Source organism: Leucoraja erinacea, chromosome 9 (genome assembly GCF_028641065.1).
Source record: "Leucoraja erinacea ecotype New England chromosome 9, Leri_hhj_1, whole genome shotgun sequence".
Classification (NCBI taxonomy): Eukaryota; Metazoa; Chordata; class Chondrichthyes; order Rajiformes; family Rajidae; genus Leucoraja; species Leucoraja erinaceus.
The window spans coordinates 11,965,030-11,992,269 of record NC_073385.1 but is presented as its reverse complement, the minus strand read 5'-3'; the positions used below and the strand labels follow the sequence as shown (position 1 = coordinate 11,992,269).

At 48.2% G+C, this 27,240-nt stretch overlaps 1 protein-coding gene across 1 annotated transcript in view; it reads right to left on the bottom strand.

The window, feature by feature from the left end:
- The window catches only part of syndig1l (synapse differentiation inducing 1-like), a 147,271-nt gene extending 137,564 nt beyond the window's left edge, over positions 1-9,707 (bottom strand). Inside the window, exon 1 of the mRNA XM_055640136.1 lies at positions 9,317-9,707. The gene's annotated coding sequence lies outside the window, so the exon portion shown is untranslated. The remainder of the gene's footprint in view (positions 1-9,316) is intronic.
- Between the last annotated feature and the right edge of the window lie 17,533 nt (positions 9,708-27,240).

Genomic DNA, 27,240 nt, shown 5'->3' with positions numbered 1-27,240 from the left:
GCCATGATCTCAATGAATGGCGGTGCTGGCACGAAGGGCCGAATGGCCTACTCCTGCACCTATTTTCTATGTTTCTATGTGAAACAAATGTTCAGTTTAGTTTATTGTCAGGTGTACCGAGGTACAGTGAAAAACACCTTTGTTGCATGCCATCCAGACTGCGGAAAGGCAATATATGACTACAATCGAGCCATTCACATTGTAAAGAAAGAAGGCGCCTTCATCTTAGAAATATGGCGCGCAATATATGTCCTCGTGTCAGTTATTATTTGACCCTTGCCCACGCAATAGGGGGTCTTCTTAAATTCATTGTCTGGAAGGCAGCACAAGGTAATTGAGGTGGGGAAAGGTGTTGGCAGGGGGGGCACCATGGACTCCTCTGCCTTGTAATATGTTGTGGAACGTTTGACAGCAGCAATATAGCAGCGAGTGACGTCCATTGTTCAAGAGACTCGGTGTTGGCAGGGCAGGGGCACCATGGGCCACCTCTTAAGGGCCTGATGCACTCGCCGATTTTTTTGGCGACTGCCAGCATCATTGACTGACGTATTAGCTCACTACCAAAAACATTAGCGGCGTGACGCAGCGTGATGGCGCATGACGCGCGGTGTGTTTTCAAGTGTCGCAACATTTTTTTTTGTCGCCGCTGGATTTCTGAAATGTTCAAATTATTTTGGCGACACTGATATGACGCCGGCAGTCTCCGAAAAAGATCACCAAGTGGGACAGGCCCTTTACACTGCCAACGACATGCGCGCTGATTGTGTATTTTTGCGCGAATGTCTCATCTTTTTGCACAGTCGTTTTCTTTCACTTTGGTCTATGATCACGTGTACCGAGGGACAACGAAACGCTTTCCTTTCGTTTCGTTTTCGCTAAGTTGTGTAAATTTTACGTGGAATTTATATGTAATAATCAACGCATTTGTGTGATTTGTCTGAGTTTACGGGGAGATGGCGGGAGAAGGGGCTTGAGAGGGAACAAAATAGATCAGGCATGATCGAATGGTGGAGCAGACTTGATGGGCCGAATGGACCAAACCCGCTCCTATGTCTTATGGTCATGTGTTCTTTATACTCCTGTGATGCTGCTGCGAGCAAGGATGCCAGGGCGTGCCCCGCCACTCCGCCCCTCAATCCCCCCCCCCCATAATCTCAAGATGTTATCAACATATTTAGCTATTTAACTGCTTCTGAAGTGCAATCATTGTTGCAATGTAGGAACTGTATGGGGGTGGCACAATGGCGCAACAGTAGAGTTGCCACCTTACAGCGCCAGCTGCCGTAACATCACTGGTTGCTTCCGATCTACGGACATAAACAACAACTACCTACTGGCTGGCAGCGCTCCCCCAGACATCAGGAGAGCTGTCACGAGTAGGACAGATTGTCTGAAACAACTGACAGGAGACAGACACCCATTACACAACCACGTGCCCCCTGCTACGTGGTTAAAATCCCGTAAGAGCTTCCTAACCAGTGTCACCCCATTGGAAACAACACCAACTGAAGATCACCCCCAGATGTGGAAGAACAGACTAGCCACTGTCCCTATTGCCACCAAGATGGGCATCCCAGCAGCAGGGTGCTTACCACCAGGTGCTGATGGACACTGGAGATGTCTCCACCGACTGCGAGCTGGGGTCGGGTGGTCATGGGTGGACAATGCTCAAATGGGGGCAACATCAAGGGTACAACAACCTGTGACTGTGGCACACAGACACACACACAATGCAACACCTACTGCAATGCCCATTGCTGGGTAATCCATGTACTACTGCAGACCTTGCACTTAGCACTCCAATAGCGCAACGATGTGTACAGCAGTGGCGAGCCACTATATAGCATAAGGACACGGAAGAAGAAGCACCAGAGACCCGGGTTCAATCCCGATTACGGGCGCTGTCGGTGCAGAGTTTGTACGTTCTCACTGTGACCACGTGGGTTTTCTCCGGGTGCTCTGGTTTCCTCCCACACTCCAAAGACGTACAGATTTGTCAGTTAAATGGCTTTGGTAAAAATTGTAAAATTATCCCGAATGCGTGTAGGTTAGAGCTAAGTTCAGTTTAATTTATTGTCACGTGGACCGAGGTACAGTGAAAAGCTTTTGTTGCGAATTGTGGAGGCAGCCCAGACCATCACACAAATCAACCTCCCTTCCATTGACTCCATTTACATTGCACTCTGCCTCGGCAAGGCCAGCAGCATAATCAAGGACGAGTCGCATCCTGGCCACTCCCCTCTCCCATCGGGCAAAAGGTACAGAAGTGTGAAACTGCACACCTCCAGATTCGCGGACAGTTTCTTCCCAGCTGTTATCAGGCAACTGAACCATCCTACCACACCCAGAGAGCAGTGTTGAACTACTATCTAGCACATTGGTGACCCTCAGTCTATTTTTGATCGGGCTTTACCTTGCACTAAACTTTATTCCCGTAGCATTTATCTGCACACTGTAAACGGCTCGATTGTCAGCATGTATTGTCTTTCCGTTGACTGGTTAGAATGCAACAAAAGCTTTTCACTGTACCTCGGTACACGTGACAATAAACTAAACTGAACTGATGAGCTTGCTTACTACAGACGTCTTCATAGTTTATCTATAGCTGAGAAGTGCTATCCAGAGGAGGGTTATAACAGGCTTGAATTTGCTTGTTGTTTTCAACTACAGAATAATGGCTTACTGACCATCTTGCATTATTTATATAACTGGGAAACTTCAGAATTCAAAATTACAAACATAATGGCAATGGAAGGAAATTCATCATTGGTAATATCAATTGAAGATAGTGAAAATAATGTATTCAGAAAGCACCTCATTATATATAAATGTTCACTGTGCTTCACATAATGACTTTCATTCTGAAGTAGTTTGTTCACCATGCAGCCATTAATATAGCGAGCATTCAACGCCTCAACCCTCCCACCGAACTGCGCACTTAAAACCTGACGTGCAATTTTTAACCATCAGCAGCAAACTTGTAGATGGACCAAAAAAGCTGGAGTAACTCAGCGGGACCGGCAGCATCTCTGGAGAGAAGGAATGGGTAACTTTTCGGGTCGAGACCCTTCCTCAGACTCAAAACCTTGCGCTCATTCTAGGCTGGTCACTCTGCTCGGCGGGCTTTACTCTTTGCAAAGCAGTCATTGACCCATACAACGACTTCAGTCATTAATACATTCACCAAAGGCTGCACGCATACAACCAGTCAGGCATAGCCGGCCAGGACTTGCATTTAAAGCTGGAGTAACTCAGCGGGTCAGGCAACATTTCTGGAGAGAAGGAATGGGTGATGTTTCAGGTCGAGACCCTTCTTCAGACTCCTCTCGAGAGAAGGAATGGGTGATGTTTCGGGTCTGAGGAAAGGTCTCCACCCGAAATGTCACCCATTCCTTCTCTCCATAGATGCTGGCTGACCCACTGAATTACTCCAGCTTTTTGTGTCTATCATTGGTTAAAACCCTCCCTGTTGGATTGCAACCTTGTCGTGGCCGGGGAGCGTGTGTGTCTCAGTGACCCCTAGAACTATGCCAGTGGGAGGTCGAAGGGTAGAGGCGAGACGAAGAGCGATCCACTGGTCCTCCAGGTTGGAGGCTGAGCACAGGGCTAACAACCCTGTCTCGTAAAACAAATATGTTACAGAAACAGCAACTGAAGGAATCAACACTATTGGGCGTGATGGACTTCCAAGGCTATCGACAGATGCTAGGATGAATGTATCAGACAGCACACCAAGAATAGCCCTGCACTGGACACCGGAAGGGACTGACCTGGGGTAGTGTCCAGAAGCTAGCCCAGAACAGACAGGAGTGGAGGACCTTCATTGCCGTCCTACATGCCAGGAGGCATAATAGGCAGTAAGTAAGTTGGTTAAAACCAGCATTGACAGTTCCTTCCAACACAGGATTTCCATTTAATATCCTTTTACACGCCTTCTCCAGCCCAAAACTATCCAATCCCCTTTTTAATTCTCAAAACATTCCCCAAAAACTGTTATCTGTTCCTTGGACCAAACTCCATTTAAAGCTTGGGCTCAACTTAAAACATTTTTTTTAAAATGTGATTGAAATTGCCTTTGTAAACTCGGCCTAGACGGGCCTGGAGCTCTCCATGGTACTGCATGGTTGCTGTTGGGTCCAGGTTAGTCGTTCTGCTTTGTTCATAGGTTCACAAGTGATAGAAGCAGAATTAGGCCATTTGGCCCATCAAGTCTACTCTGCCATTCATATCTTAACCCCATTCTCCTGCCTTCTCCCCATAACCCCTGACACCCGTACTAATCAAGAATCTGTCAATCTATCTCTGTTTGCGATATCTATCTCTGCCTTAAAAATATCCATTGACTTGGCTTCCACAGACGAATTCCACAGATTCACCGCCCTCTGACTAAAGAGGTTTCTCCTCATCTCTCTTCACAAAAGAACTTTCTTTAATTCTGAGGCTACGGCCTCTGGTCCTAGATCCCTCACTGGTGGAAACATCCTCTCTACATCCACTATATCCAGGCCAAGTTGGTGGGCAAGTTGGTGCGAAGGGTCTGTTTCCACGCCGTGTGACTCTGTATTCTGGGCACCAAGCGGAGGGCTGGGTTGTGATGTCCTTCTTACCTTCTTCTCGGGCAGTTTCTCAGCATGGCTCGCTTCCATTGCAGTCCTCTGGGTTCTGAGATGTCGCATGGCGGAAATCAGTGTGGCGATTACGGACACTTCCAGGGATGGGTCAGTGGGTGGACAATTTGTGAGGCGGTCCACTCCTCCCTTGTCTTCACACTGCATGGTCTGGTGCTTTGAATGTACATCTTCACAGGGATGGAGCCATTCATGACGATGAGACGGAGTGCAGGGAAGAGATCGAGAACCTTGTGCCATGGCGTCAGGCCAACAGCCCCGGTCGTTGATGACAAGAGATGGTTGTTGACCCAAGAGGCCTGGAGCTTTCCATGGAACTGCATGATAACCCAGCTTGGCCTCATCAACAAAGAGACGGTACAAAAATATTCAACCGTTTCAAGTTCCCAAGCTTCAATATCACCGCACAATCTAACCTGGTCCATTCACACTGATGTGGTAAACAAGAAAGCCTGTCAGTGTATTTACTTCCTTAGGTGTCCGAGAAGATTTTAGCATGTCCATGAAGATTCTCAGACTGCAACAGATGCGCTACAGAGAATATTCTGATGAGCTGCATCTCAGCCTGGTGTGGCCACAATCCTGCCCTCGAGCATCGCAATCCATCACAGGCTCATCACTAGCTTACATACAGTCCATCTTCAGTGTGTGGCATCAGGAAGATGGGAAGTATCTTCAAGCGTGCATGTCACCCTGGCCATTCCCTTTGCGTTATGCTTTTAGAGCCCCGTACACCAGCACTATCCTACACACTCAGGACAATTTTACAATTTACTGAAGCCAATTAACCCACAAACTTGTATGTCTTTGGAGTGTGGTAGGGAACGGAGCACCTGGTCACAGGGAGAACGTAGAAACTCCCTACCCGTAGTCAGGATTGAACCTGGGTCTATGGCGCTGTGAGGCAGCAACTCTACCCTTGCGCCATTGTGCCGCTATGATAGTATCTTGGAGAAGATGCAGGTGCTCGATGGCTTGGACATTGTGAGCTCAGATTGGTCTCTTGCCCACTCTATCAGACTCATGAACAAATCACCCCCCACCCAACCCACTCTCTTCCCGGAGATGCTGCCACTTTTACTCATAACTCCACAACATTAGCTTATTCGATTATTGCCCCTATTACTGTATCTATTATTATAATATATATTTTGTACTGACAAGAGTCATAGAGTCATAGAGTGTTGGAACAGGCCATTTTCGCCCAACTTGCCCACACCGACCATCTACACTAGTCCCACCTGCCCATGCTTGGCCCATCACCCTCTAATCCTATCCTATCCAAGTACCAGTCCAAATGCCTCTTAAGTGTTATGATTGTACCTGCCTCAACTATCTCCTCTGGCAACTCATTCGATATACCCACCACCCTTTGTTTAAAAAGATTACCCCTCTGGTTCCCATTAAACCTTTCCCCCCTCACTTTAAACCTATGTCCTGTGGTTCTCGATTCCCCTACTCTGGGCAAGAGACTCCGCAATCACATGATCTATTCCTCTCGTGATTTTGTGCTCTACCAGTTGCATGCCAACCAGGAATTTCATTCATCTTTAATCAGAGGGTGGTGAATCTGTGGAATTATTTACCACAGTCGGCTGTGGAGGCAAAGTCAGTGGATATATTTAAGGCAGAGATAGATAGATTCTTGATCAGAATGCTGGCGAAACTCAGCGGGTGAGGCAGCATCCATGGAGCGAAGGAAATAGGCAAGGTTTCGGGTCGAAACCCTTCCTTCGCTCCATAGATGCTGCTTCACCCGCTGAGTTTCTCCAGCATTTTTGTCTACCTTCGATTTTCCAGCATCTGTAGTTCCTTCTTAAACATAGATTCTTGATCAGTACAGGTGTCAGAGATTATGGAGAGAAGGCAGGCAGAATGGGGTTAGGAGAGAGAGACAGATCAGCCATGATTGAATGGAGGAGTAGACTTGATGGGCCGAATGGCCTAATTCTACTCCTATCACTTATGACCGTATGATGTACACACTGGTGTGATCTGAATCTGAATCTATTTGCCAGAAGTGGGGAAATCAGTATTCGCAACACTGTTGGAACCAAGTGTTGGGTTGGGTGAGGAGAGAAGGTGTTGATATTAACGGCCCGACAACAGCAAAGTTGGATGCCGTGGTCCACGGGGGTTGAATCCATCCGCAAACTTAATGAGTTCTTCATTCCTACCTCCCTAACCACCCGCGTCTACTGTGACGGTTATGGGTGGCAGGGCGCCGTTCTCACTGCAATGCTACCCGTTCGCACCCAACCATCTTGCCTTATCCAAGCAGGAAGGAACTGCCGATGCAGGTTGACGCCGATGAAAGACACAAAATGCTGGAGTAACTCAGCGGGACAGGCAGCGTCTCTGGAGAGAAGGAATGTGACGAAGGTCTGAAGAAGGGTCTCGTCCCGAAGCGTCACCCATTCCTTCTCCCCAGAGACGCTGCCTGTCCCGCTGAGTTACTCCAGCATTTTGTGGGTCTATCTTCACCCTGGATTCATGCATCTGAGTGCGAGCACCAATGCAGGAGGCGTGTGTAGAGAGAGAACTGCAGGACCGAAGATGGACCCAAAGTGACGTTTCGGCAGTTGTGGATAGACCCGACCTAAGCATCTCTGGAGAGAAGGAATGAGTGACGTTTCTGGTTGAGACACTTCTTCAAGATGCAAGTGGCCTGGAGGGGAGGGGGGGGGGGGGGGGGGGTCAGACAGAATTGGGGAGTGATGGCTTTCTGATCCAACTCGCCCATTGGTATGGCCAGCACTCTATAGAGAGATCAGTAACCGCGCGGTAAGAGGGCGTACAAGGTGGGTCTTCAGCCCAAAAGCACACAAAAGCGGGCAAGGAAGAAGCTGGTGGCGCAGCGGTAGTGTTGCTGCCTTACAGCGCCAGAGATCCGGGTTCGATCCTGACCACGGGTGCTGTCTGTACGGAGTTTGTACGTTGTCCCCGTACGTTGCTCAGAGATCTTCGGTTTCCTCCCACACTCCAAAGACTTACAGGTCTCAAAGTTAATTTGGTGGAAATATCAATTGTCCCTAGTGTATCTAGGATAGTGTTAGTGTGGAGACTGGACGGGCCGAAGGGCCTGTTTCCGCGCTGTGTCTCCCTAAACTAAAACTAAAAATGAAAGCTTTGGATGCTGACAAAAAGACTGGAGAATCTCAGCGGGTCAGGCAGCATCTCTGGAGAGAACGTTTCTGGTCGAGACCATTCTTCAGCCTGAGAGTCAGTCAAGGCTAATTGAATTTATTTTTTTACTAAAAGCCAATTATATCATCACACCCTCTTTCATTGTGAAGACAAGTGATGGCAATGTTTTATTTTATATATATATACAGCCGTTAGTATATACAGTGTGGAAGGGAGGACCGTGGGGAACGCGCAGCAGAAACCAGGCTGAGAACGATGTCTGCAATTCACATTGTAATCAATGGAAATACCTGCCGAGGCAGCCTGCAAACGCGCTGGCCCGAGGATTCTCCTTATCATTAAATACACACGGGGCTGCGAATAAACGGCACCAATTTCCGCGTGGGAGTTGGGAATATCCCTGTTTCCAAGTAAAAGAGAAATATCCCCGTTTCTCAGGCTGACGGATAGAAGGAGAATGTGGAAGGAACTGCAGATGCTGGTTTATAGGCACAGCGTGCTGGAGTAACTCAGCGGGTCAGACAGCGTCTCTGGAGAGAAGGAATGGGTGACGTTCTCTCCGGAGATGCTAGCCGACGCGCTGAGTTACTCCAGGTTATTTGGTGTCTCTCTTCGGTGACAGCCAGCATCTGCTGTTCCTACAGACGCGACTCTCCCGTAGCGATCTACCAACTTTCCAATCCACCTACTGACACAATCTAGAGAAGACCGCGTACAACATTCACGTTAAAAAAACCCCCAGGCGGAATCAAATGCATCCTTCCCACACATAACTTCACTTCCATCACAAGCAGTGTTTAGTATTGGGATCCGGACCGCTGCAGGAACCGAGCCTCCCCTCCCCGCGCAAGCTGCGCTTTAGTAACATCAAGAGTTTCGCATCTCGTCCGTGCAAAGGCAAAGGTACTTGCGGCGAGCAAGTTGCTCTCCCTCCTCTCCTCTCCCCCACGCCCACCCCCTCCCCTCCTCACAACCCCCCCCCCCCCCCCCCCCCCCCATCCCCACCCCCCCACCCCCATCATTCCCCACCCCCCACCCCATCCTCTCCCCCCCCTTTTTTCCTCCCCTTTTTCCTCTCCCCTCATCTCTCTCTCCGCCTCTTCTCTCTCTCACACTCCCCTATCCCCCCTCTTCCCCTCCTCTCATCTCTCTAAACACATATCTCTCCCCCTCTCCCCTCATCTCTCTCTCCCTCCCTCCCCTCTCCTCCCCCTCATCTCTCTCCCCCTCTCCTCTCCCCTCATCTATCTTCCCCTCTCTCCTCTCTCCCTCATCTCTCTTCCCCTCTCCCCCTCATCTATCTTCCCCTCCCTCCCTCTCCCCTCCCCCTCCTCCTCTCCCCTCATCTCTCTTCCCCTCTCCTCTCCCCTCATCTCTCATCCCCTCCCCTCTCCCCTCATCTCTCTTCCCCATCTCTCTCCCCATCTCCTCTCTCTCCCCCTCTCCTCTTCCCCTCTCTCCGTTCGTTCCTCGCCCCCCGCCCACACACACACACACCTATTCTAGGGTATAGTCCTGCATATTATCAGCGCTCATCTTACCTGCCATCGGCAGCAAAGTTGCATCGGGCGGGCACATCGAGGCATCTGTCCGGCTGCACTGACCAGCAACTCCCCGAAGGCTGGGCTGTTTCCGTGGGCAGCGGCACTCTCGGGCAAAATAACAACACCAGCCACACAAAAAAAGATATATACTCGCTGGAGGTGTTTGAAATGAATCACTTGTGGATCCGGCGCCGAACGTTGCCGGCGACTGGACCCGTTCCTCCAGTTGAGGGTGGCGGTCAGCGGCGGGGAAGCCGAGGCATGAAGGGCAGAGCTGGCCCGATCACACACAGCCACTTCGCCAACGTGGCTCAGTCCATGTACCATACAAGGCGGCGTGTGGATGGATGTGTTGTTTCAGCGGCGCCGGGCAAGCTAACGTGTGTGTGTGTGTGTGTGTGTGTGTGTCCCTTTCCAGCGACTGCCTCGCACGGTGCTCCCCTCCCTCCCTCCCCCTCTCTCTCCTCCCTCCCTCCTTCCCCCCCTCTCTCCTTCCCCCCCCTCTCTCCCTCCTCCCTCTCTCCCTCACTCCTTCCCTCCCTCACCCCCCCACTCTCTCTCTCTCCCTCCCTCCCCCTCTCTCCCTCACCTCTCTCTTCCCTCCCTCACTCCTCCCTTCCTTCCTTCACTCCCCCACCCCCCCCTCTCTCCCCCCCCTCCCTGGAGCGGAGACTGGTTGTGAACCGAATACTAATCATCTGCACAACAAACGTTGCTCGTTTCTCCTCTCGCTCCACTTTTTCCTCTTGTGGGCTTGTTTCCGCTACAATTTCATTTATCCTCTCCACACTGTGATATATCTATATATATATTTCCCTTTGCCCTGACAATCTTTCTCTACCAATTAATTTTAGTCGCTTTTAATTCCCGTCCCTTCGCGTTCTCTTTGGTTATTTGAGTAACGAGACGTTGTCGGTTTTTAAACTAACCGGTCCACATGTTTGCTTGCTGATGTGCATTCGCCCCCGTTACGGGAAGGACGAGCAGGCTTCGGGAACGGTGCAGAGGTGGTTTACAGGAATGTTGCCTGGATTAGGGGAGTATTAACAGGAGGGAGAGGTTGGACAGACTTGGATTGTTTTTTTCTGGAACGCTGGAGGTTGCAGGGAGAATTGATAAAACTATATATATATATATATATATATATATATATATATATATATATATACTAGACCAAGTGCAGTCCTGTTGGGTCTGTTCCCCCAACGTGCGGTTGTGGGGGTGGGGGTGGGGGGGGGGGGGGGGGGGGGGGGATGCGGCACGCAGCGTCACACACACTAACTATACCCCCCCCCCCCCCCACATGTTGGGGGAACAGACCCAACGGGTCTGCACTTGGTCTAGTATATATATATAGGAGAGGAGGATAAGTGTTAGGGTGGGTGAGGGGGAAAGGAGGGGAGGAGCGAGTGAGGGGGAGAGAGAGAGGGGGGTGCTGAGAGGGGAGGGGGGGTGTAGGGAGGGAGAGGGGGGGGGGGGGGAGAGAGAAAGAAGAAGGGAGGAGAAAGGGTGAGAGAGGGGGGAGAGAGGAGAGGGGGTGGAGAGGAGAGGGGTGGAGAGGAGAGGGGGTGGAGAGGAGAGGGGGTGGAGAGGAGAGGTGGGGAGAAGAGGAGATGGGGGGGGGGGGGGGGGGGAAAGAACCTAAAAAACATTATAGAACCAAAAAAGACACATTCTGCAAGCATTGTAGAACCAAAAGAGACACTTTTTGTAAACATTTTAGAACCAATAAACACTTTTTGCAAACATTTTAGAACCAATAGACACATTCTGCAAGCGTTTTAGAACCACTAAGGACGTTTACATTTGAGTAGACATGTGTTCAGTGTTATTCACAGCTCAGAGAAACATGACCCTCTGCCTTCCTCCAGCTTGCAGACACTGATTGAGGCACACCACTTCCTGGTTTTATAGTCCCTCCCTCCTGCCGCTAGCAGGGGCAGCAGAGCGAACGGGGAATTTTGTAAAATCATTAATATGGTGAGATTTCGGGACGACGAGACCCTGCACCAGACCTAAAGGGTCTCGACCCGAAACGTCACCCATGCCTTCTGACCAGAGATGCTGCCTGTCCTGCTGAGTTACTCCAGCATTTTGTGTCTGTCTTTGGTCTTGGCATCATGTTTGGCATGGACATTGTGGGCCAACGGGCCTCTTCTTGTGCTGTACTGCATCTTGTTCAGTGAACCGAGATGTTGCCTTCCATTTCCTCTGCAGATGCTGCCTGGCCTGCTAAGCTCCTCCAGATTCCAGCATTTGCGGTCCCCTGTTGTGCAGAGACGGTTCAGGAGTGCAGAGACAGTTCAGGAGTGCAGAGACGGTTCACCAGACTGATTCCTGGGATGTCAGGACTGTCTTATGAAGAAAGACTGGATAGACTTGGTTTATACTCTCTAGAATTTAGAAGATTGAGAGGGGATCTTATAGAAACTTACAAAATTCTTAAGGGGTTGGACAGGCTAGATGCAGGAAGATTGTTCCCGATGTTGGGGAAGTCCAGGACAAGGGGTCACAGCTTAAGGATAAAGGGGAAATCCTTTTAAAACCGAGATGAGAAGAACTTTTTTCACGCAGAGAGTGGTGAATCTCTGGAACTCTCTGCCACAGAGGGTAGTTGAGGCCAGTTCATTGGCTATATTTAAGAGGGAGTTAGATGTGGCCCTTGTGGCTAAGGGGATCAGGGGGTATGGAGAGAAGGCAGGTACGGGATACTGAGTTGGATGATCAGCCATGATCATATTGAATGGCGGTGCAGGCTCGAAGGGCCGAATGGCCTACTCCTGCACCTAATTTCTATGTTGCTCCAGATTAGTTGCCTGTTTTGCCTTAAGAACACAAGAGTAAATGTTGGCTCCGCAACCCTTTTCCTTCTCGTGCTGATGAAATTCTCAAGCCCCGGGCTATTCTGTTGCTCAAGTTCATTTCACTCCCTCAACTTATCATTGGTACCATTTTACCTCAGTTCGAATTTGTCTCAATTTCCTCCACTTTTTATTTTTTTTAGTTTTATTAGAAGCAAGTACAATCATATGGCACCAAAGTGCCAAATATATATTTTCATAATACATTTTCATAAAATAAATTAGATAGTAATGTAACTGGTATAGCTTGGACCCAATAGCAGCACAGAATCAGGCAGGTATAATTGGCCATGAACTTTATTACGATACTGTAACACAGAGTAGTAACACAGGAATGGGTACACCGTACTCACACAGAGGCTCAGGATTGAGCGAGGGTTCCGAAGAGGGGAAGGCAGGAGACATAGTCGGGGTAGCGGAAGGTCCGGTAACCAGGAGATCCAACACACGATGCAAACAAACCAGCGAGGGACAGACGAAAGGAGAGTCGAAGCTAGGCAGGAAGTCGAGGAGCCGTTGCAGGGATACACCAAACAGCCCAGGAGAGAGGCAGACAGAAACCAGGAGGTACGGGACCAAGGCCGTGGTCGGGGACAGAAGGCTGAGGTGATATCCAGGAAGACGACAGGACGGAATGGTCGGGGGCAGGCAGGTTCGAATCCGTGTAGTCAGTCGGGAAATCGCTGGAGAGTCTTGCATGAATGCTGAGAACAATCTGGCACTGTGTGAATGGTGAGGAGAGTCTATATACCGGGTTAATTGGTGATCAGAGGCAACAGGTGAGGAGAGTTGGGCTGATGAGAGGGGAGTGGCAGGCAGGCGAGGAGAAGGAGGGACCGGTGGAAAAGTACTGGGAGGTGAAGTGGATGAGAATGAGGAGAGGGCAGACTGTGACAAGTAAAGGATTGAAAAACGTGAGATATATAGTGTGTGAAAAAGAAGAAAAAAGAAGAATGAATGAAGAAAGTTGAAGAAAAGAAAATAGGAAAAAGAGAGTAAGAAAATAAAAAAAAGAAGTAAAGAGATCATTGTTTATAATCTTGACCATCCCTCATCCAGTCTTGAAACAGTTAACTTTTACAATTGTGTTGCACCATATAATTCCAAAAAGACAACAAATGGAGACCAACTCGTTATGGTCTGATTTATCCTTCCCACTTTTCAAGGATTCCAATGTACATGTAACATTTCCCAGTGCTTAAGACAGACACAAATTGCTGGAGTAACTCAGCGGAACAGGCAGCATCTCTGGATAGAAGGAATAGGTGAGGTTTCGGGTCACAACCCCTTCTTCAAACATCTATCCAGAGATGCTGCCAGTCCCGCTGAGTCACTTCAGCAATTTGTGTCTATCTTTGGTGTAAACCAGCATCTGCCAGTTCCTTCCTACACATTTCCCAGGTGCTTACCTAGTTTAGATTTCCAAGTGCTATGGGTTTTAAATTCAGTTTTTTTTTTTTTACATTCATTTCCATTCATTATGGAAGCGAGATTTCAAAGATTAACGTTTAAGTGATTTTTCAAGCCTGAAGCCAGGAGAGGCTTGGGAAAAATAAAATATGACCTTGCAGCCAGAGAATGATCTCTAACCGCATCCTTGGCTTTGGCCCATTTAGTTAAAACTGGGAATTCTGAATGACTGAATGATGGGAGAGAAATGGTGGGAGAGTCTAGGACTAGAGGTCACAGCCTCAGAATTAAAGGACGTTCCATTAAGAAGGGGACGAGGAGGAATATCTTGAGTCAGAGGGTGGTGAATCTGTGGAATTCTTTGCCATAGAAGGCTAGAGGCCAAGTCAGTGGATATATTTATGGCAGAGATAGATAGATTCTTAATTAGAACGGGTGTCAGAGGTTATGGGGAGAAGGCAGGAGAATGGGGTTAGGAGGGAGAGTTAGATCAGTCATGATTGAATGGCGGAGTAGACTTGATGGGCCGAATGGCCTAATGCTGCTCCTATCACTTATGGCCTTATGACCTTACAGCATCGCAACAGTTGTCAAATGTCTTGGCGGCTCCATCAGCCATGATCATATTGAATGGCGGTGCTGGCTCGAAGGGTGGAATGGCCTACTCCTGCTCCTATTTATCTATGTTTCTATGCTGCCTGGCCCGCTGAGTTCCTCCAGCATTTTGTGTTTTGCTCAAGTATCCAGCCTCTGCAGTTCCCCGTGCCTCCACTTGAACTGGTTGGTTTGCCTTCAGAACATAAGGGCAGATGCAGGTAAATCCTTGCGAGCCCAGGGCGGGGAAGCACTGCACCCACAGGCATTGAGAGTCCAACCTGGACCTCAGTATAAGGTTCAAGACCAAGACCAGGTTCCCACCATGGCCCCATCATGGGCTCCTTCAGGTCACCTGATGGACTTAGAGTCATGGAGTGATACAATATGGAAGCAGGTCCTTCAGCCCAACTTGCCCACTCCGACCAACATGTCCCAGCTACACTAGTCCCACCTGCCTGCGCCTGGTCCATATCCCACCAAACTTGGCCTGGCTCTACTCCTTTCTGCCATAGTGATTGGCGGGCAAAAGCCACGTGACTGACACCGACCAATCGCCCTCTTTGGAGATCTAGTCACATGACTCGAATGGAGTACCGGCCTTGAAGGGTGATTGAGTCTAGCAACCAACAAGATACCAATGTATCTCTCTAGTTTGACAGGGCCACTGACAGATGTCACAACTACTGTTTGGCTCTAGGACATCTCTGGGCAAGAAAATGGCGAGGCTGAATCCTAGGGCTTTTCTGATAAGCCCCCACACTTGCTCGTCATAAGGAGAAAGCAAGGGAGAGGTAGAGTGATTACCCGAGGAGAGGCCTCAGTACAGGTTAGGTAGTCACAAAATCCAAGTGTGCAGGAAGGAACTGCAGATGCTTGCTTACATCAAAAATGCTGGAGTAATTCAGCGGGCCAAGCGGCATCTCAGGGGGAAATGGATAGGTGCCCGTTTCGGGTCTAGACCCTTCTTCAGTCTATGCCAATTATCAACCGCACATTCACACCAGTTCTATCTCTCTTCCTCATCCACTCCCTACACATCGCGACAATCTACAGAGGCCAATTCGACCCAAAATGTCACCCATTTCTTCTCACCAGAGATGCTGCCTGACCCGCAGTTACTCCAGCATTTTGTGTCTATCTCCAGTGTGAATCAACAGCTGCAGTTCCTTCCTATACTTATTGTAGGTTAATCCTTTTGCATTTCTTTCCATATTGTGGAGACACTAGGCTTGTGGAGTATATACTCCTTTGCAGATGGGCATCGAGGAGTCTTGAAGTCCAAGACAGTGCCGTGAAGTCCACTGGCTATTAAACAGAGAGCCATCCTCATTAGACCCTCTTCATTGGGGGCGGCACGGTGGCACAGCAGTCGAGTTGCTGCCTTACAGCTCCATGGACCCAGATGTAATCCTGACTACATTGGGGGCTGTCTGTACGGAGTTTGCACGGTTTCCCTGTAACTTGCATGTGATTTCTCCGAGATCTCCCATTTCCTCCCACACTCCAAAGACGTACAGGTTTGTAGATTAATTGGCTTGGTGCGTTTGTAAAATTGCTCTTAGTGTGTGTAGGATAGTGCTAGTGTGCGGGGATTGCGGGTCGGTGCGGACTCGGTGGGCTGAAGGGCCTGTTTCCGCGGCCTGTTTTTGCTAGTAATATTTTAAAAAAATTGGAACATCATTGCAATGATATACCCAATTTACCTCACACATTTTTATTAATTCCATAGGCTTAGCTGTGAAAAAATCTCATGACATAATTGTAAAGAATGAGTGCCATCCCTTCCCCACCTCCCGTCACCTCCCCTATTCTCCCTCCCCCTTTCCCCCCCCTACCTCCCCACCCCCCCCCATTCACACTCCCCCTTTCCCCCCTCCCCCCAAAGTCCCTGCAATTATTTATACTCCAATCAATGTCACTAAAAAAAATACCCCGCCTTTCTTGTGTTACTGTTGATACAAACAATTTGGCTGTGCTGTTTCCACCTCAGCAGTCACATCGTAGGAGTAATATTCCTTTGGCTGTGCAACTGTTTGGTAGCGTCTTATGATGGATGTGATTAATGCTAATTAAATTAAAGCCTTTTTTCAACTCCCCCATAAGACCATGAGGCATCGGAGCAGAATTAGGTCATTTGGCCCATTGAGTCTGTTCCAACATTCAATCATCACAGATCTGTTTCTCCCGATCAACCCCATCCTCCTGCCTTCTCCCTGTAACCTTTGCCGCTCTTATTAATCCGCTTTAAAAATACTCAATGACTTGGCCTCTGTGGTAATAATTGTCCACAGATTTTTCCCCGTCCCTATTCTAAAGGTACGTCAATTCAATTTTCATTTCCAGGCTGTGCCCTCTGTTCTTAGAAGTTCCCACGACTGGATACATCCTCTCCACGTCCACTCTATCTGGGCCTTTCATTATTTGCTGGGGTTTCAATTAGATGCCCCCTCCATCCTTCTAAACAAGTGCTAGTTATTGGCTAGTTGGACAAGGTATGGCTTAATAACTGTATGTATGGTTTTAGTATAGTCTTGAGATACAGCGTGGAAACAGGCCCTTTGACTCACTGAGTCCGCACCAACCAGCGATGCCCGCACACTAACACTATCCTACACACACAATTTTAAAAAGATTTTAATGTACCAAGCCAATTAACCTACAAACCTGTACATCTTCGGAGTGTGGGAGGAAACCGAATATCTCGGAGAAAACCCACGCAGGTCACGGGGAGAACGTGCAAACTCAGTACAGACAGCACCCGTGGTCAGGATTGAACTTGGATCGCTGGCGCTGCAAGGCAGTCGCTCTACTGCTGCGCCACTGTGCCCCCTGTTTATTGAACAATGTATTCTGCATCAAGTAACTAGGTAACCTTTCACCTGGGCCACACCTTCATGGTAACAAGGCCCATTTGTCAGAATTCATTGTTCAAAGAAAGATGATCAGGAGATAATTTGTTTTGTGACAAGTTGGTATGATCTCGAGTGCAGTTTTAATGTAGTTGAAAGCCAATACTGAAGCAAGATTCAAAGGGGAATTGAATGCACACCTCAGCAAACAAAATCTTAGGCTGTGGAGGAAGAGCAAAGGAATGGTAATGACTGGGCAGCAGTTTTAAGGTCGGTACAGATGGGCAGAATGGCTTCTTTCCCTATCAGTGAATCACTCTAACTAGTGGTCTGCAAAGTCCCCTCGCCAGCTCTCCCACAGCCTACTGTCTATGCTTCTTCCTTTCTTCTTCTCGCCCCCACCACCTCCACATCAGTCTGAAGAAGGGTCTCGACCCAAAACGTCGCCTATTCCTTCTTTCCGTAGATGCTGCCTCACCCGCTGAGTTTCTCCAGCATTTTTGTCTACCTTCGATTTTTCCAGCATCTGCAGTTCTTTCTTAAACATAGATGATAATGTTATCAGTGAGGAAGATTCATAGGTTCCTGTAAACCCTGTCAGAAAAACGACTATCAAATTTGATCTGAACCTTTACATTCCTCTAGTTCCCTCCCCTCCCTCCCCGCCAATTCTCAGTCTGAAGGGTCTCAACCCGAAACGTCACCGATTCCTTTTCTTCAGAGATGCTGCCTGACCCGCTGAGTTACTCCAGCAATTTTGTGTCCATCTCAGTTCAATTCAGTTTAGTTTATTGTCACGTGTACCGAGGTACAGTGAAAAGCTTTTGTTGCGTGCTTCCATGATTACAATCGAGCCGCTTACAGTGTACATGGTAAGGGAATAATGTATAGTGCAAGGTAAAGCCAGTATCAGTCTGTATTAAGAATAAAGCCAGTATTAAGGATAAGGAGTAAGCCATTTAGAACGTAGACGAGGAAACACTTTTTCACACAGAGAGTTGTGAGTGTGGAATACTCTGCCTCAGAGGGCGGTGGAGGCCGGTTCTCTGGATACTTTCTAGAGAGAGCTCTTGAAGATAGCAGAGTCAGGGGATATGTGGAGAAGGCAGGAACGGGGTACTGATTGTGGATGATCAGCCATGATCACATTGAATGGCAGTGCTGGCTTGAAGGGCCGAATGGCCTACTCCTGCACCTATTGTCTATTGTCTATTGTAAAGTCCGATCAAAGACAGTCTGAAAGTAGTTCAGATTCTCTGGTTGCGGTAGGATGGTTCGGTGATATCTTCGATGATATCTTCGGTGTAAACAAGCACCTGTAGGTTCTTCCTATACGTTCCAAATAACTGCCTTCCTCCCATTTTTAAATGCGTCAGCATCTTTATGAAGTGCCAGTGGTACAGTGTGATTGCAGACTAACTGCTGAGCACTGATCAGATATTAAACTAGACACTGAGAAGATGTAGACACAGGTCATAAAGTCACCTGTGATAGGAGCAGAACTAGACCATTCAGCCCATCAAGTCTACTCCGCCATTCAATCATGGCTGATCTATCTCTCCCTCCCAACCCTTTTCCCCTGCCTTCTCCCCATACCCTCTGACACCCAAATTAATCAAGAATCTGCTTTAAAAATATCTACTGACTGGTTCTCCACGGCCTTCTGTGGCAAAGAATTCCACAGCTCCACCACCTTCTGACTAAAAAAATTCCTCCTCATCTCAAGAGAGTCAAGTCAAGAGTCAAGAGTCAATTTAATTGTCATTTGGACCCCTTGAGGTCCAAACGAAATGCCGTTTCTGCAGCCATACATTACAAACAAATAGTCCCCAGACACAACATAATTTACATTTTACATAAACATCCATCACATTGCTGTGATGGAAGGCCAAATAAACTTATCTCTCCACTATACTCTCCCCCCCCCCCGATGTCAGAGTCAAAGTCAAGGCCCCCGGCTGGCGATGGCGATTGTCCCGCGGCCATTAAAGCCACGCCGGGTGGTGCGAGGTCGCACACTGGGTCTTGGTGTTGGAGCCCCCCGCGTGCGCTCGCAGAGTCCCGCAGCCATTCCAAGCCGCGTGGGGCGGTGTAGTGAGGCCCCGCTCCAGGAGCTCTTCAACCCCGCAACTCGGGCGGGAGAAGTCGCCGTTGCAGGAGCCCTGAAAAGCGGTCTCCCTCCAGGGACCCGCGGGCTCCCGGTGCCGCCGTCCGCAGACCCGCAGTTGCAGCCTCCGAATCAGCAGCAGCAGCAGCAGCAGCAGCAGCAGCGCTCCACCACCGCTCCTCCCGCTCTGGACTCGGCCAGCTCCGCGACGGTGAGGTGAGTCAGCACCAGAGTCCCCGGCTTCTTCTGTTGGAGGCCGCTCCTCATTTGCAGCCCCAACGACAACGGAGACCCGAGAAGAAAAAGGTCGGGTCTCCCGTGCAGCGAGAGATTTAAAAGTTTCCCCCTCCCTCCCACCCCCCCACACACACACCCCCCAACAAAAAATAACAAAAACTACATATAAACATAGACAAAAAAATAATAAAAATGCAGACGGGTTGCAGAGGCCGCTGCTGACGAGAGTCGCGCCGCCTACCTTCACCTACTATTCTAAATCTCCTTTCTAAAGAAACGTCCTTTAATTCTGAGGTGATGACCTCTAGTCCTAGACTCTCCCACAAGTGGAACCATTCTCTCCACAGCCACTCTATCCAAGCCTTTCACTGTTCGGTATGGACTACGTGATCTGGTGCCTTCGTAAGATGGTGCCAGTCATTAGCAATGTGTTTGGGGAGGATGTGGTGCTTTATTGGAATTGAAGATGAATCCTTGCAACACCAATGGTCTGTCCTCATAGCTGCCTGTGTCCAAGTTATTATCTGCCAGATGTCGACAAGAGGTATATTATTTCCGTCACTCTGATGTGTCAGCATTGCATGTATATTTGACACTACACCACAGAAACGCCAGCTTGTGAGGGGCACATCTTTATATTCCACTGGGATAAGGAAGGGGTATGGATTGACATTCCGTGCTTGGATCTCCAGCTGTGAAGTTGGATGCTGCCTGCTTATGACTTTCTGCCCATTGACATAACAGGTGATTACGTTCAAGCATCTTACTTTGCTGTCTATGGAGAAGAAAGCATCATCCTGGAGCAATGCCACAGGAGATCCAAGGATAATAAACAAAAGACCATAGACAATAGGTGCAGGAGTAGGCCATTCGGCCCTTCTAGCCAGCACCGCCATTCAATGTGATCTTGGCTGATCATCCACAATCAGTACCCCGTTCCTGCCTTCTCCCCATATCCCCTGACTTCGCTATCTTTAACAGTTCTGTCTAACTCTCTCTTGAATGCATCCAGAGAATTGGCCTCCACCGCCCCCTGAGGCAGAGAATTCCACAGATTCACAATTCCATGGGTAAAAAAGAATTTTCCTCATCTCCGTTCTAAATGGCTTACCCCTTATTCTTAAACTGTGGCCCCTGGTTCTGGACTCCCCCAACACCGGGAACATGTTTCCTGCCTCTAGCATGTCCAAACCCTTAATAATCTTATATGTTTCAATAAGATCCCCTCTCATCTAAATTCCAGAGTATGCAAGCCCAGCTACTCCATTCTATCAACATATGACAGCCCCGTCAACCCAGGAATTAACCTTGTGAACCTACGCTGCACTCCCTCAATAGCAGGAATGTCCTTCCTCAAATTAGGGGACCAAAACTGCACATAATACTCCAGGTCTCACTCGGGCCGTGTACAACTGCAGAAGGACCTTTTTGCTCCAGTGAAGGTGGTGGAGACAGGTTCGTTTTTATAATTTAAAAATAAATTGGATAGTTATATGGATGGGAAAGGAATGGAGGGTTATGGTCTGAGCGCAGGTATATGGGACTTGGGGAGAATACGTGTTCGGCACGGACTAGAAGGGTCGAGATGGCCTGTTTCCGTGCTGTAATTGTTATATGGTTATATTGAACTCCTCTTGTTATGAAATAATGGGGAATATGGACACCTTGATTGTTTTGTGCTTCAGCTTAGATTAGGCTGAAGCATGGTGGTGCAGCGGTAGAGTTGCTGCCCTATGGCACCAGAGACCCGGGTTCGATCCTGACTACGGCTGCTTGTCTGTACGTCCTCTCCATGACCAGCGTAGGTTTTCTATGAGGTCTTCGATTTTACCCCCCACTCTCCAAAGATAGACAGGTTTGTAGGCTAATTGGCTTGCTATGAATGTTAATTGTCCCTATTATGTGTAGGATATTGTTAGTGTGCGGGGATCGCTGGTTGGCGCGGACTTGGTGGGCCGCAGGGCTGTATCTCTTAACTAAACTAAAGCAAAGGAGAAATGATGTAAAATTACATTAATCTCCCAATTAACCAAACAAACCATTTCTTCACACTCTTATACTTCGATGAGACTAAGCGCAGACTGGGCGATCGTCTCGCTGAACACCTTCGCTCATTCCGCCTGGGATCTACGCGATCTCCCGGTAGCCAAACACTTTAATTCTGTTTCCCATTATAACACTGACCTTTCTGTCCTGGGCCTCCTCCATTGTCAGAGTGAGGCTAAACGCAATTTGGAGGAACAGCACTTGTATTTCGCTTGAGCAGCTTTCAACCCAGCAGCATGAATCTTGATTTCTCTAACTTCAAGTAACCTTTGCATCCCCTCTCTCTCTGCCCCTCCCCCACCCTAGTCGTCAAACTAGTTGCACAGTCATCATGTTGAGCAGCGTTGTCTGTATAACTTGTTATCACCAACCCCGACATCCATCCTGGGACCATTTTTTTAAATCATCATTACTTTCTTGCATATCTTTCATTCATTAGTTCTATAATCTCTCTATACCACCATCTATATCTCTCGTTTCCCTCTCCCTTGACTCTCCTGCTGAAGACGGGTCTCGACCAGAAATATCACCTATTCCTTTTCTGCAGAGATGCTGCCTGTCCCGCTGAGTTACTCCAACTGTTGGTGCCTAACCTTCCATTTTTTCACGTGGATGGGATACTTTTTCCTACTGTGCATTCTGCGTAAAGTGAAACATTGTTCTGGAACAGTGCACCAGTTTCCAAATGAAGAAGGGTCTCGACCCGAAACGTCACCTATTCCTTCGCTCCATAGATGCTGCCTCACCCGCTGAGTGTCTCCAGCATTTTTGTCTACCTTTGGCTTTTCCAGCATCTGCAGTTCTTTCTTAACCAGTTTCCAAATACACCATTCTATCATTTTCTCGCAGGAACGTTTATTTAAAAAATATATATTATTTCCATTTGCTGAACCTTGCATGCCAACCCAACTTTCGTCATGAAGGACTGAGATGGTGAACATCTGCTAGACTACCCTTAACGGTAAGATTACGTAGTGCTACCCCTGTAGCTGCAAACGTATGGAACAGATTTTTAGGCGTAGGTTTTTAAGCCCCTGTCCCACTTAGGAGACCTAAACAGCAACCTCTGGCGACCTTGCCCGCCACCCAAGGTCTCCATGAGCTCACCGGAGGTTTTGATCACTCTCCCTAATGGTCGAAAGTGGTTTCTGCGTGGTTGAGGCTTCATCTAGGTTTCATCATGATTAAAACCGGCCTTGACTAAAAATAGGTTGCCGTTTTTAAAATCGATCATTTTTTAGTCGCAGGTCTAGTCGAAGCCGGTTTTCTTCATAGTCGAGGAAGGTTTTCAACAAATGCGAGGTAGGTGGTAGGAGGTTGCAGGTCACCTCGACCTTGATTATTTTTTGGGTGGCGGGCAAGTCACCAGAGGTTGCTGTTTAGGTCTCCTAAGTGGGACAGGGGCTTTACTGTTTATCATTTTCTGCAGTTTCTCTTGTTTTTTTTCTTCCTGATTTATTCTATTACATTCGGATATTATTTATTAATCTCACTGCCAGCTGCACATTGATGTGTTCACAAAGAAGGCACACCATTTCCTCCACTTTCTCAGAAGTTCTGAAGAAGGGTGTCGACCCGAAACATCTCCTATTCTTTTTCCACAGAGATGCTGCCTGACCCGCTGAGTTACTCTAGCTTTTTGTGTCTATGTTCGGAGTGCAAAGAGGTGGTCCATAGTGTTGAGGTCAAAATAGGGTTGTGCATGTCAATGAGCAAGTTGTGCAAATGCTTTCCCCTGATGCTGTATGACTGTTGTGCTCGAATAAAAAGTTTTAAAATGCTACCACTGGACTCGGCAAATCCTTGAGAATTCAGTGACCTATGTGCTCGTTTTTACCTTCTGTCTCCACTGCGTTGTCTGTTCAATCTTGGACTAATCTTTGGTTTGCAGCAGATACACAAAAATGCTGGAGAAAGTCAGCGGGTGCAGCAGCATCTATGGAGCGAAGGAAATAGGCAACGTTTCGGGCCGAAACCCTTCTTCAGAGAGTTTGCAGCAAATGGTGGAGATTGTCCAGGCAATTACTGCTGTGCTCATTGTGACCAACAGAGGGAGCTTGTGTACCAATGTGACCCCCCAGATCTCTTGGTATCCATGTTGCTTCTTCAGGTAAGTGCAGGTTCTGTATAAACTATTTTTGGGAGTCTATTTCCACCAAAATTGTCCTGCTGCGCAATCCAAAACCTGAGATTAAATAAGCAGCCAAAATGTGTAAGAAGTAAGTGCAGATGCTGATTTAAACTGAAGATAGACACAAATAATTTACCTCAAATAAGCACCGTTCATTTCCCCTCAGAAACTGAAGTAACAGCATCAAACGTCATTAAAACTATGTTGCTCATTTAGATTAATGCAGAGGTGCAGCATGGAAACAGGCCCTACGGCTCACTGAGTTCACGTCAACCATCGATCGATCACCCGTTGACACTAGTTCTATGTTAGCCCACTTTCTCATCCACACCCTACACATGAGGGCCAATTAACCTACAAACCTGCACGCTTCGTTTAGTTTTGGTGTTGTCCTTCTGCTGACTGATTAGCAGGCGACAAAAGTTTTTCACTGTACCTCGGTCCACGTGACGATAAACTAAACTACAAACCTGCGTGTCATTGGGGTGTGGGGGGGAACCGGAGCACCCGGAGGAAAATCCCACGCGGTCACAGGGAGAACGTGCAAACTCCGCACAGACAGCACCTGAGGTCAGGATTGAACCTGGGCACCTGGCGCTGTGAGGCAGCAGTTCTACCCGCTGCGCCACCGTGCTGCTCCTAAAGGGCCTGTCACACGATGCGAGCTCACCCAAGAGCTCTGCCGAGTTTAAACAAAAATCAAACTTGTGGTAAGTACGTGGAATGTACGTAGCGGGTACGTTGGAACTCGTGGATGTCGCGTAGCGGCTCGTAACGCTAACGGCAGGTACTCGGGAAACGTGGAAACTCGTGACGTTTTTTCAACAGTGGGAAAAATGTCCAAGAGTAAAAAAAACACTCGTGATGAGGTACCACGAATTTGATTCTTTTTAAACTCGGGGAGAGCTATTGGGTGAACTCGCATCATGGGACAGGCCCTTCATTGTCATGGTTACAGATCATTAGGATGAGAGGGAGGACCATGCGTCTCATGAAGACAGTGAGATTGGGATTAGCACTGGGAGACTAGCGGGCCAGGATTAGCACGGTGGCAAAACACTGTGGGTGCTGGAAATGTGAAATTAAAACCAGAAAACGATGGAACTGTTGAGTGAGTCCAGCAGTATCTGTGTGGGAAGAAACAGCCAGGTTTCCGGCATTTCATCGTAAGTCGAAACTGAAACTCAGAGATCCTTGTGACAGTAATTCTTGTCTCTGTCATTTGCTGTTCCTGCATTCTTGTACTTAAGTATGATTGTTCCGATGTGTAGTAAGATGTTTACTAACCTGAAAGCAAAAAAAGGAAAGGTACACATGACAATAAAGTGCCACTGAATCATTGTCGACAGATTAGTGTTGAAGCAAGTCTGAAGAAGGGTCCCGCACCAGAAACATCATCTATCCATGATCTCCAGAGATGCTGCTTGACTTGCTGAGTTACAGCACTCAGCAAGTCCGAACCGTTCCAATGTTCCGATCTGTTCCAATGCTGGTGTTCTGATCATCCCGAGAGGGCCTGTACATTGGGGCGCCCCTAGCGGCGACTGCGGGGGGTTCAAAGCCCCCGACCACGGGTGAACAAAGAGGAAGATGACTCAACTTTATTGCCTTCCCTCACAGTGGGGAAACATTGATTCCGCTGTGTGGTGGATGGTCATGTTAAATTCTATCGTGTATTGTGTTCTTTTTATTTGTATGGCTGTATGGGAACTCAAATATCACTGTACCAATTGGTGCATGTGATAATAAATGTGAACAAACTTGAACAAACCTGCATCTAGCGTTCCTTGTGTCTCTAAACAGGATTCATGAACAGGAAAGACTGTGTGTGTGTGTGTGTGTGTGTGTGTGTGTGTGTGTGTGTGTGTGTGTGTGTGTGTGTGTGTGTGTGTGTGTGTGTGTGTGTGTGTGTGTGTGTGTGTGTGTGTGTGTGTGTGTGTGTGTGTGTGTGTGTGTGTGTGTGTGTTGTGGAGGAGGACGGGGATAGAAAGGGTTGAAATTAAGTAACAAGTGACTAGAATATTTGGGTCAACACACAATGGCGGTGTTCTCAAAAGCAGTCGCTCAAGATGCAACAGATTAACATTTTGTGTGGCATGGTGGTACAGCAGTAGAGCTGCTGCCTCTCAGCACCAGAGGCCCAGGTTCGATCCCGACTACAGGTGTTGTCTGTACGGAGTTTGTACATTCTCCCCGTGACCGCGTGGGTTTTCTCTTGGTGCTCCATTTCCCCCCACACTCCAAAGACATACGGGTTTGTAGGATAATTAGCTTCGGTAAAATCGTAAATTGTCCTTGGTGTGTCGTGTGGGATACTGTCAGGGTATGGGGTGATCACTGGTCGGTGCGGACTCGGCGGGCAGAAGGGCCTGTTTCCGTGCTGTATCTCTACAGGCCGAGTTCTACCTGGAGGTGAATGTGCCACCATCAAGCCAAGACTGAAAATTCAATCCTAGGAACATGAGTGGAATGGAACGTCCTGGCTTTTTCAGCTATTTACTGGAATGGGGGGAAGAAATAAAATGTTACCCATGGCTTGGACAGCATGCACTTCCTGCCTCTTATAAACTCATGAAGGGGGAAAGTATTTCCTTGGAGTGCAATGCCCAGCCTGTTGATGTGTTGCCGTTGTCTCTACATGCGGTCATCTTCTCACTGGTGGCTGACAGTAAATAACACGTCTGCACACAGTTAATTGGCACAGTGCGCTGATTCACAGTACATAACCTCTTCAACCCCCAGCTTGTGTTGGTTAAGTCAAATCCTTCTATTCACTGCAGTCTTAAATCAATGATTGAAGCTGAGTTTCTTTGCAGAAGCAGTTCCTGACTGGAATGAGATGTATATCCCACCTCCTGCTGGCTTACTTGAGTGTAGGAAGGGACTGCAGATGCTGGTTTAAACCGAAGGTAGGCATGAAAAAATGCTGGAGTAAAGGGCCTGTCGCACTTGGGCGTCATTTGCGCGTCGTTTACGCGACATCATTTATGCGTCACAACGCATTACGTGCGCGTTGTGATGCGTGCATCGTGCGCATTACGCGCGCATGGTACGTGGTGCTGTAGGCAGTGACGCGCGGTCGCGCGCGGCACCCCAGGATTTTGGGATGTACAAAATCTTCGCTCGCCATCTGCGTGACACGCAAATGACACACAAGTGGGACAGGCCCTTAACTCAGCGGGTCAGACAGCATCTCCCCCCCCCCCCCCCCCCCCCCCCCCCCCCCCCAATCTTTGCACATCCCCCAAACCTTTCCACTCGTCACTTCAAATTCATGTATCATGTATTTTGTGTTTTTATGACTTGGCAGATCAATTTCCCTCTTGGGATAAATAAAGTTCCATCGTATCGTATTGTTTCCTCAAGATCAAGATCAAGTGAGTTTATTGTCATGTGTTCCTGTATAGGACAATGAAATTCTTACTTTGCTTCAGCACACAGAACATTTACTACAAAACAGATAAGTGTGTCCATATACCATAATATAAATATATACACAGATGAATAAATAAACTGATAAAGTGCAAATAACAGAAAATGGGTTATTAATAATCAGAGTTTTGTCTGAGCCAGGTTTAATAGCCTGATGGCTGTGGGGAAGTAGCTATTCCTGAGCCTGGTTGTTGCAGTCTTCAGGCTCCTGTACCTTCTACCTGAAGGTAGCAGGGAGATGAGTGTGTGGT